This window comes from Thunnus albacares, chromosome 18 (genome assembly GCF_914725855.1).
Source record: "Thunnus albacares chromosome 18, fThuAlb1.1, whole genome shotgun sequence".
Lineage (NCBI taxonomy): Eukaryota > Metazoa > Chordata > Actinopteri > Scombriformes > Scombridae > Thunnus > Thunnus albacares.
In genome coordinates this window covers 5,415,273-5,431,470 of record NC_058123.1, presented here as the reverse complement: position 1 = coordinate 5,431,470, position 16,198 = coordinate 5,415,273, and the positions used below count along the sequence as shown (strand labels likewise).

Genomic DNA, 16,198 nt, shown 5'->3' with positions numbered 1-16,198 from the left:
GCAGACTTAAATTATTTAAATTAAATCCCAACATGTTGAATAAATGAAAGTGAATACAAATGCAAATTTTAAGCCCACATGCAAAGTAGAATAAATCTACGTTCAGTTCACATCAGGTCTTTGTGTCTCTCATTTATTATCGTTACTGTCAAGTCACAGCGGTAACGTTAGAATCCAATTTTCAGACAAAATAATCTTTAACAATCCTGGAAGGTTGTTTAACAGCCTTTTATAATTCTAGATAGTAGCTGTGACACCACTCGAGTAACTTAATGGCTGCAATATTCATTCACATTCACATGAATCCTGCAGGTTTTATTATTACTTAAACTTTAATGTTTTATCAGTTTTAAAGCCACTAAAAGAAGTTAAAGTTTTATTTTAATGTGACCTGATATCATCATCAGCCCTCAACAATCTGTTCAACAGATTTTACTGCTGTTCTGAAGGTTTTTCCAGAATCCTCAAAGACTCTTTTATCCATCTGGATAAAAAAAATATTTCCTGTTATATAACAATATTTACTGTTTCCAAAGTTGTTTCTCTTTTTACTAAATGACCAAAAATGACACACAACACTGTATCTCCTTATTCGATTAGTAAAACGTAAACCAAAGTCAGTTATATTGATATATATTGATGATTAGAGCTGCAACTAACGATTATTTTCACTATCGATTTATCTGCTGATTATTTTCTCAGTTAATCGATTTATTGTTTTGTCTGTAAAATGTCAGAAAACTGTGAAAATGTCGTTATAATTTCCCAAAGTTACTTTGGACAAGTTTAACTAACTGAGAGAAACACTGTACAGTATTTGTGAGCCATGAGAGGACTGTAGGACTCGTTAATGTAGCTGCAATTTGCAATTTGTGAATCATGATGAGATTAAATCTGCATGTCATCAGCGCTTGCAAGTCACCGCATTAGGAAATAAAGTCACAACTTAAGAAACTTCAGCATCCTGGTTTAGACGTTTGCCAGAAAACTTTAATATAAACGGTTTGATGCCAGACAGAAACATTTGTTGCATCAATCAATCTAAATATAAAGGTTTATTTGTACAGCACCTTTCCACAGCTGAGCAAATGCTTTATATAAAACATAAAAGGCATTAATATAGAATAAAACAGATTAAACATTACAGTGTAGCTACGCTGCAGTGCGAGATATGAATAAATAGTCATAAATTTAATTTAATAAACAAATAAACAGAAAAGTCTGCAGCCTTGCTTTAAAAGTAATGAGAGTTGGAGCGAAACTCAAGTTTTCTAGGAGTTTGTTCATAAAACTGAACGCTGTTTATCCACGTTTGGAGGTCTGGATGGTTCATAATGTAGCAGCTGTTTAAAAAGATAATCTGTCTCTAAACCTTTATAAACCAGCAGTAATATTTTTAAAACCAATGCTAAGACATAAACCCTTTAATTCTTGATTATTCTTAAGGTGGTGAAACAAGCCAGGAAGAAGAAAAATAAATAAATAAATAAATAAAAATCTTCTTCATGCTGCAGCAGACAGAGTATTTTTCATCCAGATGATCAGAAAAAGTCTTTGAGGATTCAGGAAACACTTTCAGAACAGCATGAAGTTGTTAAACAAAGTTCTGGGTTTGTCTGAGACCATCAGATGTTTATTTCTCTGTAAGATCGGACGTTCGTCTCTGTGACTGGACTGTAAAAACATGAGAGAGCCACAAACTAGTTGGAACTAGACCTGACGTGCACTGAGTGAGCGCTGCGAGGGGAGGATAAATTCTCTGACTCACACGTCTATCCTTTATAAACGTCTCTTTAATTACATCCAGCCGACGTCGTCGCAGCGGGTTTCCGGCTTTAAAAACATTCCACCTGCAGCCAGACGTGTTCTGTAGGTCGTATAGCTGCTGTTTCATCTCTCAAACCCTCAAATCCTGCACAAGGACTGAGAGTCTGTGAAGCCTTTTGGCTCTGAGGATGAACCTGAGGACGTTTAGATCACAAAAAAAGCCTACATTAAATAAATACAGTGTCATATATATACGAGCGGACAGGAAGTGAGGCTCTGAATGTGAATGAGCTTCGAGATTTGTGCAGCAGCGCCGCGGTACATCACTCTCCTCGCTCTCGGCGTCTGTTTTTTTTTTTTTTTATCCGAGAGCTGCAGGGATGTACATCCTCTGAATGAAATGACTTGTTGATGGGTACTCCGCCCAGCACACACACACACACACACACACATATACTTTATCTGAGCATCAGCAGAGCACACGCTAACAGAATCAACCGCCGCTCTCTCTGAACACCACGGTCCCTCTGCACGCAGCTTAACATCTGCCACTATTATGGCTGTTAATTTGAGATCTTGTCAAACATGTCTTTCCTCACCCAGACACTCCTGTTACTCATCCTGAACATATCAAACACGTGCCGGCGCTGCAGGTTGCATCTGTGCTCCTCTGATGTTTTCTGACGGTATCTGTCGGCACGTCACGCCGGCTGCTGCTGCTGCAGCGCGTGTTTGAAATAGATTTTCATATTTATATTTCAGTCGAGCTGCAGTTTCATTATCGCGCCGAGTAGCTGAGGTTCAAAATAATCCCGGCTGCAGCGGTGGGAAGTAAATTAACTCAAGTACTGTGCTTAAATGTAATTTTTAGATTCCACTTTATGCTATTTTATATTCATAAGCGTCGTGGGCCCTCAAATATTTGAGTTTGCATGACTTTAGAAATTCTATTTTCTTTATAATAATGCAGTATATAAACAAAAGTTGCTCTTCAGTATGTTTTTATTTGTATTTCTGTTCTTTATATACTGTTATAATGTTGGATATTTATGGTTAACATGGTCAAAGTTCCAAAACTTGAAGTGAATGTATGTAAAAATGCTCCCTGCAAGTCTAAATTCAGGGCTTCAACCTGCTCTGAACGCTTCGTTACGACTGTTTTTTCTGACGTCAGCTCATCAGCTCATTCATAAATGACCGTCTGTTCTGTAGCGCTGGTTGCTAAGGTTGTTGCTAAGGTTTTTCCATGTGTTGTCCACGTTAACCACTCCTATATTTCAGATCAGATTTCAGCTCAAACATGTACAGATGTATTTAGTTTATATTTTGCGTAAAGTATGAGAAATATAAGTGAAATCCTGCTACTATAGTTTGTTTACGTTGCCTCCGGAGCTGGAGGAAGCTTCCTGAAGCTGACCAATCAGAATAGAGTGGATTCATCAGGAGGCGGGGCCTTAAAGAGACAGTAACTAAAACAGCCTGTTTCAGACAGAGGCTGAACTGAGGGGCTGCATAAAGGACCAGTAGAAGATAAATAAGGTTTTTTTTTTAACTGTAAATCATGTAAATATATTCCAGTAGAGCCCCAGAATATAAATATAGATCTGGAAATGTGCATGATATGCCCCCTTTAACTTGTCAATGCCTAAATTATCCAGCATTTCTGCAGTAATTTTACTTTTGATACTTCAAATACATTTTGCTTAAAGCAGGAGTTTTACTTGTAACGGAGTATTTTTACATTGTTGTATTTGTACTTTCATTCAAGGAAAAGGATCTTCCACCACTGCTCAGCTGACAAAAAATGTTTTCTTCACTACAGATATGAGATGTTGTTACTGACCTGCAGTCCATCTCCAGCGACGGTCTCCACCTTTCTCCCTGTGAACGAGAAACAGCCGAGATGTGACTCAATAAGCAGCCGCCGTCTGTCCTGTTTCCTAATGTACAGTAACATGAATTCAGTGCGTAATAACTGACACACAGCTCTGTGAAAGAGTGCCCTGTCAAAAAATTTCACTCAAATCTATAAATACTAAAGTCATCTGTTTCTGCTTTTCCATTTCGAAACAGTTTCCTTCCTCAATCCAGGCGGAGAAAAGCACAAAAAAAAAGATCTTGCATAAAAAAGAATAAAATATAAAACAATATAATAGAAAAACTGCACCTTATTTAGTGATTTCTGTGTCTGAAATTAGCTGGAAGTCTCCTTTCCTTGATGGATGCCAAACATGTTCAACCCCCCCCCCCCTCCCCTTAGCTAATGTGATCATCTGACACTGTCAAAACATCACAACATAAAAAGAGGCGTGGGCAGCAAATGAGAGCGAACGCGGCCCTGACGTGATAGCTGGGTGATGAGAGAGGACAGTCTATCTTTAGCTCAGGGCGGCGGGGAGGTGGAGGGGAGGTGGGGGGGGGGGGGGGGGGGGAGAGGAGGGGTGCAGAGAGCGGTGTGATGGTGGTTGGTTGGGGCTGCTAGCAGGGGTTAGTTGTGATGCTTCTCAAATTGCTCTGCTTTCCTGCGCTCGGATAAATGACAGCGATGCATCACTGTCTGAGCGGGGAGGGGAAATCAGCTAATCACTGCTCGTACTGTTCATCTCTGTAACTGAACTGAAGTTAAAAACAAAGATTCATTTTGTTCACTTTTTGGTGGTTGGTCCTGATTTTTTTTTTTTAAAAAAAGAGCCAACTTTGCTTCTGAAGCTTTGTTGTTGTTTTGTTTGTTGATGTGTGATGGAGTTGAAAAGGATTAGAGGTGAAATATTACACTCCTGCATATCAATCTGTTGTCTTGCATAAGTTGTTGTTGTATTGATCCATCTGGCTCCATGTTAATGGACAGCAGTGGTGGAAGAATTATTTAGATATTTTACTGAAGTGAAAGTACCAATACAGCAATGTACAAATACTCCATTACAAGTAAAAGTCCTGCATGACAATATTACTACAGTAAAAGTACATAAGTATTATGAGCTTGATGTAGTTAAAGTATTGCAGTAAAAGTACATAAGTATTATGAGCTTGATGTAGTTAAAGTATTGCAGTAAAAGTACATAAGTATTATGAGCTTGATGTAGTTAAAGTATTGCAGTAAAAGTACATAAGTATTATGAGCTTGATGTAGTTAAAGTATTGCAGTAAAAGTACATAAGTATTATGAGCTTGATGTAGTTAAAGTATTGCAGTAAAAGTACATAAGTATTATGAGCGTGATGTAGTTAAAGTATTGCAGTAAAAGTACATAAGTATTATGAGCTTGATGTAGTTAAAGTATTGCAGTAAAAGTAGTGGTTTGGTTCCTCTGACTGATATATTATTATATATGACATCATTAGATTATTAATAGTGAAGCATCAGTGTTAGAGCAGCATGTTACTGTTGTAGCTGCTGGAGGTGGAGCTAGTTTACACTACTTTATATACAGTTAGATAGTTTAGTCCAGTGGTTCCCAACCTAGGGGTCAGGGCCCCTCTGAAGGGTCATCAGATAAATCTGAGGGGTGGTGAGATGATTAATGGGAGAGGAAAGAAGAAAAAACAAAGTTCTGATACACAAATCTGTTTTCAGTTTTTTAGACTTTTTCTCTAATCTTTGATTTTTGCTGAAATATTGGATCATTTGAACATTTATTGAAATGAAAGCATGTGAGAAGTTTAGAGGGAAAAATCACTATTTGGTGGAGCTGTTAACAACTCATAGACATGTGAAATGTGACCCCGACTACACACTGCTTTTTGTAAGACGACAAAAGCCAAAAAGGTTGGAAACCACTGGTTTCATCTTTAACAATGTGTTGTATTTTAAAAGCTTGTTATATTATCCATTGTGTCAAATCTTCATCTGAAAAGTAACTAAAGCTGCCAAATAAATGTAGTGGAGTAGAAAGTACAATATTTCCCTGAAGTAGAAAGTAGCATCACATGGAAATACTCAAGTAAAGTACAAGTACCTCAAAACTGTAAATGTAATTAGTTATTTTCCACCACTACAGAAGGGCTGGAAAGAAGAAGAATATAAGGAAATACAGAGATGTTGGCTTGTGGCTTTTAAATTTGAGACATTGCACCTGAGCTCCAACTACACATACTGATAGACACAGGTAAGCAGGTGCACATGTGGGAAGACAGAACAACAGTTTATGTTAATGAGATATATAAGGGACAGCAGAGGAAGACACTGTTGTTATTGAACCAAGAGATAAAATGAGGGGCTTTCACTCCTCGGACCAATACCATTAATATCTGGCTCTGCTCCAGGCCTCTGAGTCCGGCTAATATACAGCTGGCATCGGCCGAACCCGGTGTAGTGCAGGTGACGCCGAGTCCTTTCACCCATTTTCATTTGTCACAGAGATTAAGCATCAAAGACCACAGATGCATCTCTTGATTACTCACATTCATAATGTCTAGTGTGAGTTTAGAGTGAGTTTCTGAAGGGAATATGTATCACCCACGCAACCAGAGCATCACACAGATATTACAACACAGCTTTTATATAGAAATACAACAATCCTGCAAAAAATAAATAGCTTTACACTCTTTGTTTCATTCTCTAAATGTTTACCTGCTGCTGTTTATCGTAAACTGAATCTCTTTTGGTTTTGGAGTTTTGGTCGAACAACAAATAAGACATTTGAAGACGACTTTGGGGAATTATAAATAATAATAATAATAATTTTTCACTATTTTCTGGCAGTTTATAGACCTATAGGTAGGAAAATGTCACTTATCAATGTCAAGGTGTTGCTGAATTTTCCTAATTACCAATATTAACGATCTCAAACAATCTTTCGGTCTTTTTAACGACACATAGCTTATAAGCCAATAAGGTCTGTGCAGAGTTACCAGGTTTGTGTGTTTTCTGCAAAGAGTGTTATTATGTTATTAAGGAGTGAAAGAGCAGGATATTAACATGATGATCTGGCAACCCTCAACTTCAAGCTGTTGCTAGCTGTCCAACAGTAGCAGAGTCCACGATGAATAACGGTGAATCTGAAGCGGTTTATGGTTTTAATGTTTCAAACATCATGCTGGACAAAACTAATATCAGTCAGTTAATATTATGTTAAAATTTCAGGCGTCGCTGCTCAGACAACAACAACTTCTGTCTCTGTAGACGAAAATTAAGACATCAAGTCCTTTTTAAAGAACGAAAATGTAAAATAACAGCTGATGAACTTGATTCATCCTGAAAATGTAAATATTTTTCATTTCTAATGTTTTCTTGCTGGACACTAGATGTTTCCTCCTTCTCTGTGTTTGAGGCTTCAAGTTTCCACATCACACTTTTATAAGTTGAATACTGGACCACGATTGGCTCCAAACTAGTTGTGATGTCACAAATCCTGCTCGTAGGTTTATGTGTTTAATTCAGATTTAGGGTGAAAAACTAAAAGGGGACTTTAAATGATCAAATTTTAGTTATGATTGTGGTTTCTTTTATTAAAAAAAGTGAATTTGGGGTTTTTAAATCTCACCAGCACACTCATGTTTTTCACATCCTTTAATGTATTGTGGTTTTTGTACCTTTGTTACTTGTGCAAATGAATAAATAGACTACTCAATCAGTCTCTGAGGAAACTGATGCAGAGAGATTCCTCTTAACTAACAGAGAGACGCTGTAAGTATCAAGTAAGCAGGCTGCTCTTCCTCATCCAACATGTGTGTGAGCGTCTGAATATTTGATGCGGACGTAACGCCTCGCTGGATTTGAACAAAGCCCCGCGACGTTAATTAGAGCAAGTGCTCAAGCCGAGCACTGCAAACATGACGGCTTCAGACTCTCAGAATGATTTGGTCACACATGAACCCCCCCCCCCCCCCCCCCCCCGGAGCAACTAGCATGGATGCTACTTCTAGTTCACTTTTTAAAAATCTTATTTTAGTCCTCCTCACTTTAACAGTTTCAGTTTGATTCGTTTACTAAAACACCTCAGATATGAGTTGATTAAAATGTTAATATGCTTATCTGAGTTTCATGGACGTTTCATACATACATACATACACGCTGCTCTAAACTCTTGAGGGAAGAAGCCTGCAGACACAACTCAGGCCTGAAAAATATCCTAAATCTCCTCTGCATATTCTTGTAAAAAACATAAAAATTATTTGTGGCATTAAAGGTTTGTTTGTTTGAATTTGAATAATTACACCATTATTTATCATAAAGCAGGAGGTTTTTATCAAGGAAATTACAGAGTATTATAATGTAGAAATTACGCTGTATTTTTGGTTTTTTGGGGGTTTTTTTTTAGATACACTTTTATAGTTTTGCATCTTAAAACAGAGTGGAACATGGCGCAGCAGCACTTCTTCTTTTGTTCTGCTGTATAGGAAGATACACCAGTGATGCATCTTCACATATATGATGTCCACTTGCAATGTTTGTTCAAAACCGAGTAGCAAGAATGTAAATCAGTACATGCAAACATACAGTATATATACAGTGTAGGAGCCAAAATATGTTGTTATTTCTGTTTATATATTGACGTGGGCATCATGTATTGCGTCACTTGCGTTGTTTGACACATGGGTGTGGTTTCCTATTATTTTACCTGTTCACTTAGGTGGCGGCGGGAGTTTTGGACAAAGGGAGTTGGTAGAGCTCTGTTGACCGTCACCATCGTCAACATCATTACTATCATTACCATCGTCTGTTCATCACTTTATTTTCACAGTCAGATTGTATTTTTTGTATATTTTTTTGTTTATTTTTTTCAATAAAACATTGGTAAAAGTGTTTAAGTCTCTTAGCGGCTTTTTTTTTGAAAAGTAGTTGCTACATACAGTTTATATACAGCACATGGCAGCAAGAGAAAATAAAGAAAATAAAATACAAAAGAAAATAAACTATTTTGATAATCGATTAATTGTTTTTTTGAGTTGTTTCTTAAGAAGAATTGCAAAACTGTGTCCACTCAGGTGTGGATCTACAGTATATGTAAAGCAGTCACTATCTGACTCACTGCCCTCTATAAACCCTGACAATGTGAGTCTATATAAAGCTTGTTCTGTATGCATGCTATTCCATACGAGACACAGAGAGAGAGAGAGAGAGACACTTGTGCATATGTGCATGCATGTGAAACAGAGTGAGTGTCAGACACAGAGCTCGTCGGTCTATTTGTGGCGGCAGCGTTTCGCCCTGACAGGCCGAGGGCGGCGGGAGCGGGAGGCAGACAGACGAGGCTTAATAGAAGTGTCGTTCATTCAGCATCCCCACCGCACGGTCCTGACTGTGAAGCCATGATCAGTGGGCTGGAATCCCTCTGTTTACCCTGCTAAAAATAGATTCCACACACTGCGATGACGTGGCATCTCGTGACAAGCAGCCCCCCACCTCCCTGCCCCCCCCCCCCCCCCTCCTCCCCACCAGCTCCCCACCACCACCCATCATCCCCTTCTCCATTCCTCCTCTCTCATCCAGACTGTAGAGCCGAACAAGTCGTGCCGTTATTGGTATGCAACGCTTGGACCGGCTGCTCAAATCTTTGGAGAGGAGGAGGAGGAGGAAAGGAAAGGGAGTGGGGGGAGAGGGAGGGGAGGGGAGGGGGGGTGAAATCTGGCATGTCCCGTGAGAAAACAGGGGAAGGGAGGAGGAGACGACAATATGAATTTTAAAGGGAAAAAAAAGGAGGAGGAAGCATAGATGGATAGACAAGGTGGAGGGTGGAAGGTGGGGGGAGGAGGGTAGAGAGGAGGCTGGCGAAGGAGGGGGCGGCAATCAATACTATGACTCATTCTTTCTGTGGTGGCTACTTCCTAACAGCATTCATTAAAGCAAACCTAATCATTTTGGTCCGATAATCAGATCCTGTGAGGCTCCATCTTCTTTCGCTCCCCACCACCACCACCAGCACCACCACCAGCAGCAGCACCACACATACATTACAAACCATGCACAATGAAGCCGAAATATTGGAGGAAACAGGACGAGTGCATTACACCATGGATTTGACGGTTGCGGTGATGGACTAGCTGCATGACACCACTTCAATAAGCCTGTGAAATCCTTTGATAACTAGCAGATGTGGAGCCATATGCTAGCAGCATGGCTCAGTGGAGGGTGGATGGAAATGTGTGTGTGTTGGTCCGACGTAGACTCAAATATCTCAACGACTATTGGATGCATTGTCATGAAATTTTGGACGAATATTCATGTCCCTCAGAAGATGAATCCTTCTGTCTTTGGTGAACCCCTGACTTTTCCTCTAGGGCCATGATGAGGTTGACATTTTTGTCTTTTAGTGAAATATCTTTAAAACTATTAGATAGATTTCCATGATATTTGGTTCAGATATGCATGATGCCCAGAGGATGAACCCTAATAACTTTGGTGATCTTCTGAGTTTTCCTCCAGCAGCACAAAGAGGTTAAACTTTTCACTTATTCTGTGAAATATCTAAACATCTACTTGATGGATTGGAACAAAATTTGGTACAAACATTCATGGTTCCCGGAGGTTGAATCCTACTAACTTTGGCGATCCCTTTGACTTTTTCATTAGCATCACCATGACGTTCACACTTTAGGTTTTTAGTGAAATGTCTCAACAACTATTGGATTGATTGCCATGAACAGACATTCATCAGGATGAATTGTAATAACTTTGGTGAAATTTTTCATCTGACAAATACTTAATTTTACAACCAAAAACCTTAAAAACTAATTAAACTCCCATCAGCCTCAGCTGTACTGCATGTTTAGTGCTAATTAACGAATGTTAGCATGCTAAGAGGGTGTTTAAGTTTATTGACAACACTCTTACATACATCAGAGTTTGTCATTGATAGAACAATAAAGTCCTGGATTTATTTCCATTATTGTCCCTGGTATTTTCACAATCCATCATGGTGAACATTGTAAACATTACGCCTGTTTAACATCAGCATGTTAGCATTGTCATTGTGGTCATGTTAGCATTTAGCTTAAAGTGCTGCTGTGCCTAAAAACAGCCTCACAGAGCTGCTAGCTAGCTAGCTGCAGACTCTTAAAGACATGCTTTTTGGTGATTATGTTATGTTTACACTGTTATGATGTTAAACATGGTCAAAGAGCCAAAATTTGAGGTGAACGTATGTAGAAATGCTCCCTGCAAGTCAAACGGCCATCGTTGCTAAGGTTGTTCATGTTGTCGCATATTTTGGATCTGATTCAGGCTCGACATTTAGAGTAAAAATCAAGAAAAAGAAGTGAAATCCTGCTACTGTAATTTATTTACGTGGCCTCCTGAACCGACTGGAAGCTGGCCAATCAGGGCAAAGCGGGCTCATCCTTAAAGAGACAGGAGCTAAAACGGCCTGTTTCAGACAGAGGCTGAACTGAGGGGCTGCATAAAGGACTAGTATAAGATAAATGAGGAGTGTTTAACTGTAAATCATGCAAAAATATTCCTGTATAGCCCCAGAATATAAATATAGACCTGGAAATGTGCAGAATATGTCTCAAATCTATACTACATGCTAACTGTCTACAGTATGTTGTTCAAATAAAAATTATCAGACTATTACACACTTCATGGATGATTTATTTTGTGTATCGTCAACAGGTGTCTCAATCTGCTCTTCAGTTCCTCTCAGCAGCCACACACTCTCTCAACGCCAGCCCTCGGCATTTTGTTTCCAGTCCCCGCTCGCTTCTCCCAGTCCTCGTACTTTCACTCCTTCTCCCCAGACCTGCTGTCCTCAAGCTGTCCACCAGATGCCCTCGGACTTTCCCTGCTTTCCCCATCGACACACCTGTTCCCACTTCTCATCAGTCCAGCAGCTACGTGGTCCACTCCTCACCTGCGACTCATTTCCCTCATCAGACACACTATTTATACCGGTCCGCTTCTTTTATTCTCTGCCAGCTAGTTACTTTCATGGACTCTCATGTTCTAACCAACTCGGTTTGACCTGTGAGTTTTTGAGCATTAAAGCCTCATCATTCATTCCACCTGTCCACCCCGTTCTCATTTGTGACAACAGGTCAGTTTGGATATCTAAGGTTAATATAACATATTTCATTTCACTGCACTGCACAGACACCGTGTGGTCTACGATGATTATTTAAAGCAGCGGGGTGACTCGCAGGCTGGTAAACGTTTTGCAGGTGTAAAGTGTTCTTCCTAGAAGGTTTTGGCTCCACTGCAGCATCCGTCTGAATAAGTTAAAGGGTAGCTGAGGATCGCAGCACCTTTTAAGTGTTTTTACATTCAGTGTGTAAGAATAGCTCCAGGTCTGTTAGCGTGTGCTTTGTTAGCAGAACGTACTGAATGTTTGAGGCAAGGACGGGTCGAGTTTTATATATGAAATAACAGCTAGTTGACTGATTAACACACTTTGAGTCATTTTTTAGTTTAAAAAAAGCTCAAATTCTCTGGTTCCAGCTTCTCAAATATGAATATTTACTGTCAATTGCTAGAAAATTCATTCAGCAACTATTTTGATAACTGATTAATCATCATTTTCTTAAGCAAAAATTCTTTTAGCTGCTCAAATGTTTCTGGTTTACTTCTTCTTCTGTGGTTATTTGAGCATATTTGGGCATTTTTCATTGTTTTCTGATATCTTATAGACTAAAAAATGTATCAAGAAAATAATCAGCAGATTAATTGATAATAAAAATGATGGTTAGCTGCAACCTTTCTCACTTTAGCAAATGGAAAACAGATCCAATCTTTGGTTCAATGTCTGACTGTGTCTGACGCAGTAAACAACGATTTAGTGACTCAATAGTCGGTTGCATATAATCATTGTTTCAACAGTGTTGATGAAGTCAGTGAGAAACGAATCTTAACTACACAAAGTGTTGCCCCCTGGTCCCAGAACACCAGGGTCCCCCCCAAAACCAGATCACCCTGAATTTACTTTATTCTGTAATCTTGTGGTCCAAAATCCATGAAAACCACCCTTAATTTATACCTTAAAGGGCCTTAATTTCTTAATTAAAGGGAATATCCAGGGTTAGTTTACATGGTTTTTGGTCTTAATATTATTTGGGGTAAAAGCGGCAGTTTTTGCCCTTTAAGAACCTTTTAATAACTCCTTAAATTGATAATCAAGAATCACCTTAGTCTATCACTGCAGGGAGTCATTCATGGGATTTTAAGGTGATAATTAATGGTTCAATCACACAGTTTAAAGATTTTTAAAAGGGCAAAACCCCTTTTAAAATAGATCAAAACCCATGAGAACCAGCTCTTTCATTTATACCTTAAAGCCTCCATTTCTTAATTAAGGTGGAGATTCAGAGTGATTTTCATGGGTTTTGGTTTAATGTGTATTAGAAGCAGAAAATGAATGAATGTGTAAATCAAGGTGAAGACATGTTCCCCTTAAAAGCTACTCAATTTGATAATTAAGGTGTTTTTGAGGGGGTTAGTTTTTGCCCTCCTTAAATTGATGATTAAAGACTTATTGAATAGATTAAGAACATTTCAAATTAACGGACAAACTTAAGCTAGCAGCAAATTAATGTGTAAATTAAGGGAAAGTTTCTGGTCGAAAGCCTTAAACTGTGCAAATAATCCATTAAAAATACCTTAAATCATTTCAATCTATTAATTATCCCTTAAAATCCCATGAAAAACATCGTAATTCCATCGTTATTAATGGATAAAATAAGAGATTCATATGAGACTAACATCAGCTTGATATTATTGATATTATTGTGATCAAACGGAACCACCTCTCTACATCAGAGACACAGACTGATCATCTGCTGAGAGGATGATGGATGCCAGCTGACCGCTGCAGCTCGTTCAAACACTGACAAACAATGTAATGAACGTTTGCATGGTTGCCTAATTAATTAATGAGAGATCTGCCAGTTAATTGGTGGTGACAACAGATCCATCAGGACTCACCTGCGGGTCTGCAGTCCCGGTTATTCAGCTGGATTTCCACACAGCAGATGAGCCTGTGAGCAGCATCGTTGTCTGTCGGGAGTGTTTTCACAGCTGAAGCAGAGAGGCAGGAGTGAAAATCAGCCTGATGATCGCAGGATGTTGTTTATATTCTGCGGTAAAAGACGAGCGACGTCCGTCCCGTTCGTCTCCGCCCGCACAGAGCGCTCACCTGCCGGCGTGTCCGCGCCTGTCAGTCCCGCTGCTGCTCCTCCATCATCCGGAGCTCGGCGGTCCTCTCCGGTGCTTCAGCTCCAGCGGGATGAACACAGGTTAACAGTTACATCAGAAGACACACAGAGAGAGAAAGACGCCCCCCAGCGGCCCCTTCAGACACGTGATTATAAAATTCCTGCTGAAAATGATTTAAATACTTTAATCTTAATCCTGCAGATTGGAGACCTGCAGACCCCGCAGGTATACCGTCATATCTTTATTCTATCACTCCAGTGTGTCATGTCAGTTTGTCTCTAATGACTTCATATCATCGTTTCCTGTTTCTGTTTTAATTAGGGCTTTATTAAAACTGCATAGGACCCCAATATATTGGTATTTTTTAAAAATGGAACTAATTATTGAGTTCATGTTTGCCATGGGGCCTAATTTAAAGTATCACACACTCTCAGGAGGTTCAGTCATTTTAAAGGCTTTGTGGAAAGATTGTACTTAACAGCTGCGATTTGTATTAAATAAAAGTATATTTTTGTTTTACACAATATGCAAATTAACTGTAGTGAATTAACATAATGTGGGTCATCTCAAGTTTAACTGCACCTATCTCTTCTTCTACTGAATGCTAATGTTTAGGGACTGCTGTTAAATTAAACCTGGAGTGTTAATAAGTGAATTGAAATCACGTGACTCAACGCGTGTGATGTCACAGACTGGAGCAGGATAATCTGCCAACAGGAAGTAGTTGATGTGAAGTTCAGTCAAAGGTCAGAAAAGCACTGAAACTTGTTCACTAAAAAGAAAAAAGTCATAACTATGAGGAAGTTTCAAAAACATGATTTTATAGAAAAATGTATTATTTTCAAAATGATGTATGTATGTAGCTGACTAACAGTTTCCTCATTTTATCAGATATATCAGAAAGTGTTGACAAAAACAAATAAACACAAACTCAAACTCTTGTGAAGAAAAGCAACAGATCACACAGCAAATCAGCCAAAAACAGATAAAAGCAGCTTCAGTGAGTTTAAATCTAAAAAGTGACTTTAAGTGACTCCACTTTAAGGAGCCAGTGTGTGAGACAGTCTGGTTTCCCAGTTAGACCAGTTCAGGAGTTCAAAAGACAGATGGAGGCTGAATATTCTGTTCCTGCTTTTTACTTTTATTACTCGTATATATGTAAAAACATCTAAATGTAAAAACACTGTGTTCAGAACGCAGTGTTTTTTGGGAACAGTCTGATCATATAAAGATATAAATATTTGATATAATGTTTTGATGACCTCTGGTGTCATGTTGGGGTTGGAACTGGTTTTAACCTGCATCTCTCATCGTTCTGCAGGTGATCATTAGTGAACACCTGAGAGACAACTGTGCTCCTGGGTCACTTAAACCGCTGCTGCAGCTGGTTTGTTATGCTGCTTTAGTTAGTTTATTTAATTTTATGCACCGTCCGACACCCCCAAACACACACACACCCTTCATTTAACACCAACACGTCCTACTTGTTATGGAATTTTCCATCTTTAGAGGTTACAAACTGGGTTACATTGGGTTAAGCTTGGCTTTGAGGTCACGCTGTAATTCTTAAATCAGAGATAAAGATGTCTTCTCCTTGTTCTGATGTTTTGGGGAAGGCAGAAACCTCTCTGATAGAGGGTATATCAGCATCTCCATGGTTACCAAGGTCACAGGAGGCTTCTCTAAACAACACAGATGGGTGGATGACACAGTCAGACACTCAAACCAAAACTGCTGAAATTACATGCAACATGACTTAAACGCTCACGGATAAAGTGCAGTTCCTTGTTTAGAAACTACTGAACCAATCAGAGTAATTTTTCATATTGTAGGCTGATGAAGACCAGGACAGACTAGAGACAGCATCGGAGCAAACACTCTGGTGTTTACTGGTTTTTGTTCTCCACTTGGCCGAGTGCTTTCAGTAAACATTTTCAGCATTAAGACATTAAAAGTCTCCACTGCTGACAAAATATCCACAACACTACCGACACCACCGATGTCCACACTGTAAATATTAATTCACTTATTTTAATTTGGTTTAGTTTGATGACATGTGGTTTATTTTGTGTAATAAAGATTTATTTTGTTAAACATTCATGATAGACCCCATTTTTCTGAATTATTATTTACACTGTAGTTATATATTTATTTTTCTCTATTTTCTCAATTTTTCTATAATGTTGTTATATATTGTAGTAGGATGTACATATTTTATATTTTTTATCTATTTTCTCTAATTTTTTCTATAATATATATTGTAGTATAGTTTTATTTTATTATTATTATTTTTTTTTTACATATTTCATATTTTCTATTTCCTTATAATTCTCTATACTTGTATGTA

The 16,198-nt window shown here is 38.7% G+C and overlaps 1 protein-coding gene and 1 long non-coding RNA gene across 4 annotated transcripts in view; one reads left to right on the top strand and one right to left on the bottom strand.

The window, feature by feature from the left end:
• The window catches only part of LOC122968724 (membrane-associated phosphatidylinositol transfer protein 2-like), a 62,443-nt gene extending 47,825 nt beyond the window's left edge, over window positions 1–14,618 (bottom strand). For 2 of the 3 annotated variants that reach the window (XM_044334139.1, XM_044334141.1), the window contains exons 1-2: window positions 13,621–14,618; window positions 3,611–3,648 (exon numbers count right to left, since the gene is read on the bottom strand). The gene's annotated coding sequence lies outside the window, so the exon portion shown is untranslated. The remainder of the gene's footprint in view (window positions 1–3,610; window positions 3,649–13,620) is intronic. The other variant, XM_044334140.1, reaches the window with a different exon arrangement.
• LOC122968725 lies at window positions 11,323–14,201 on the top strand. Its single transcript, XR_006398873.1, has 2 exons — window positions 11,323–11,740; window positions 13,458–14,201. It is a non-coding gene; the product is annotated as an uncharacterized LOC122968725 (long non-coding RNA).
• Window positions 14,619–16,198: the final 1,580 nt, after the last annotated feature.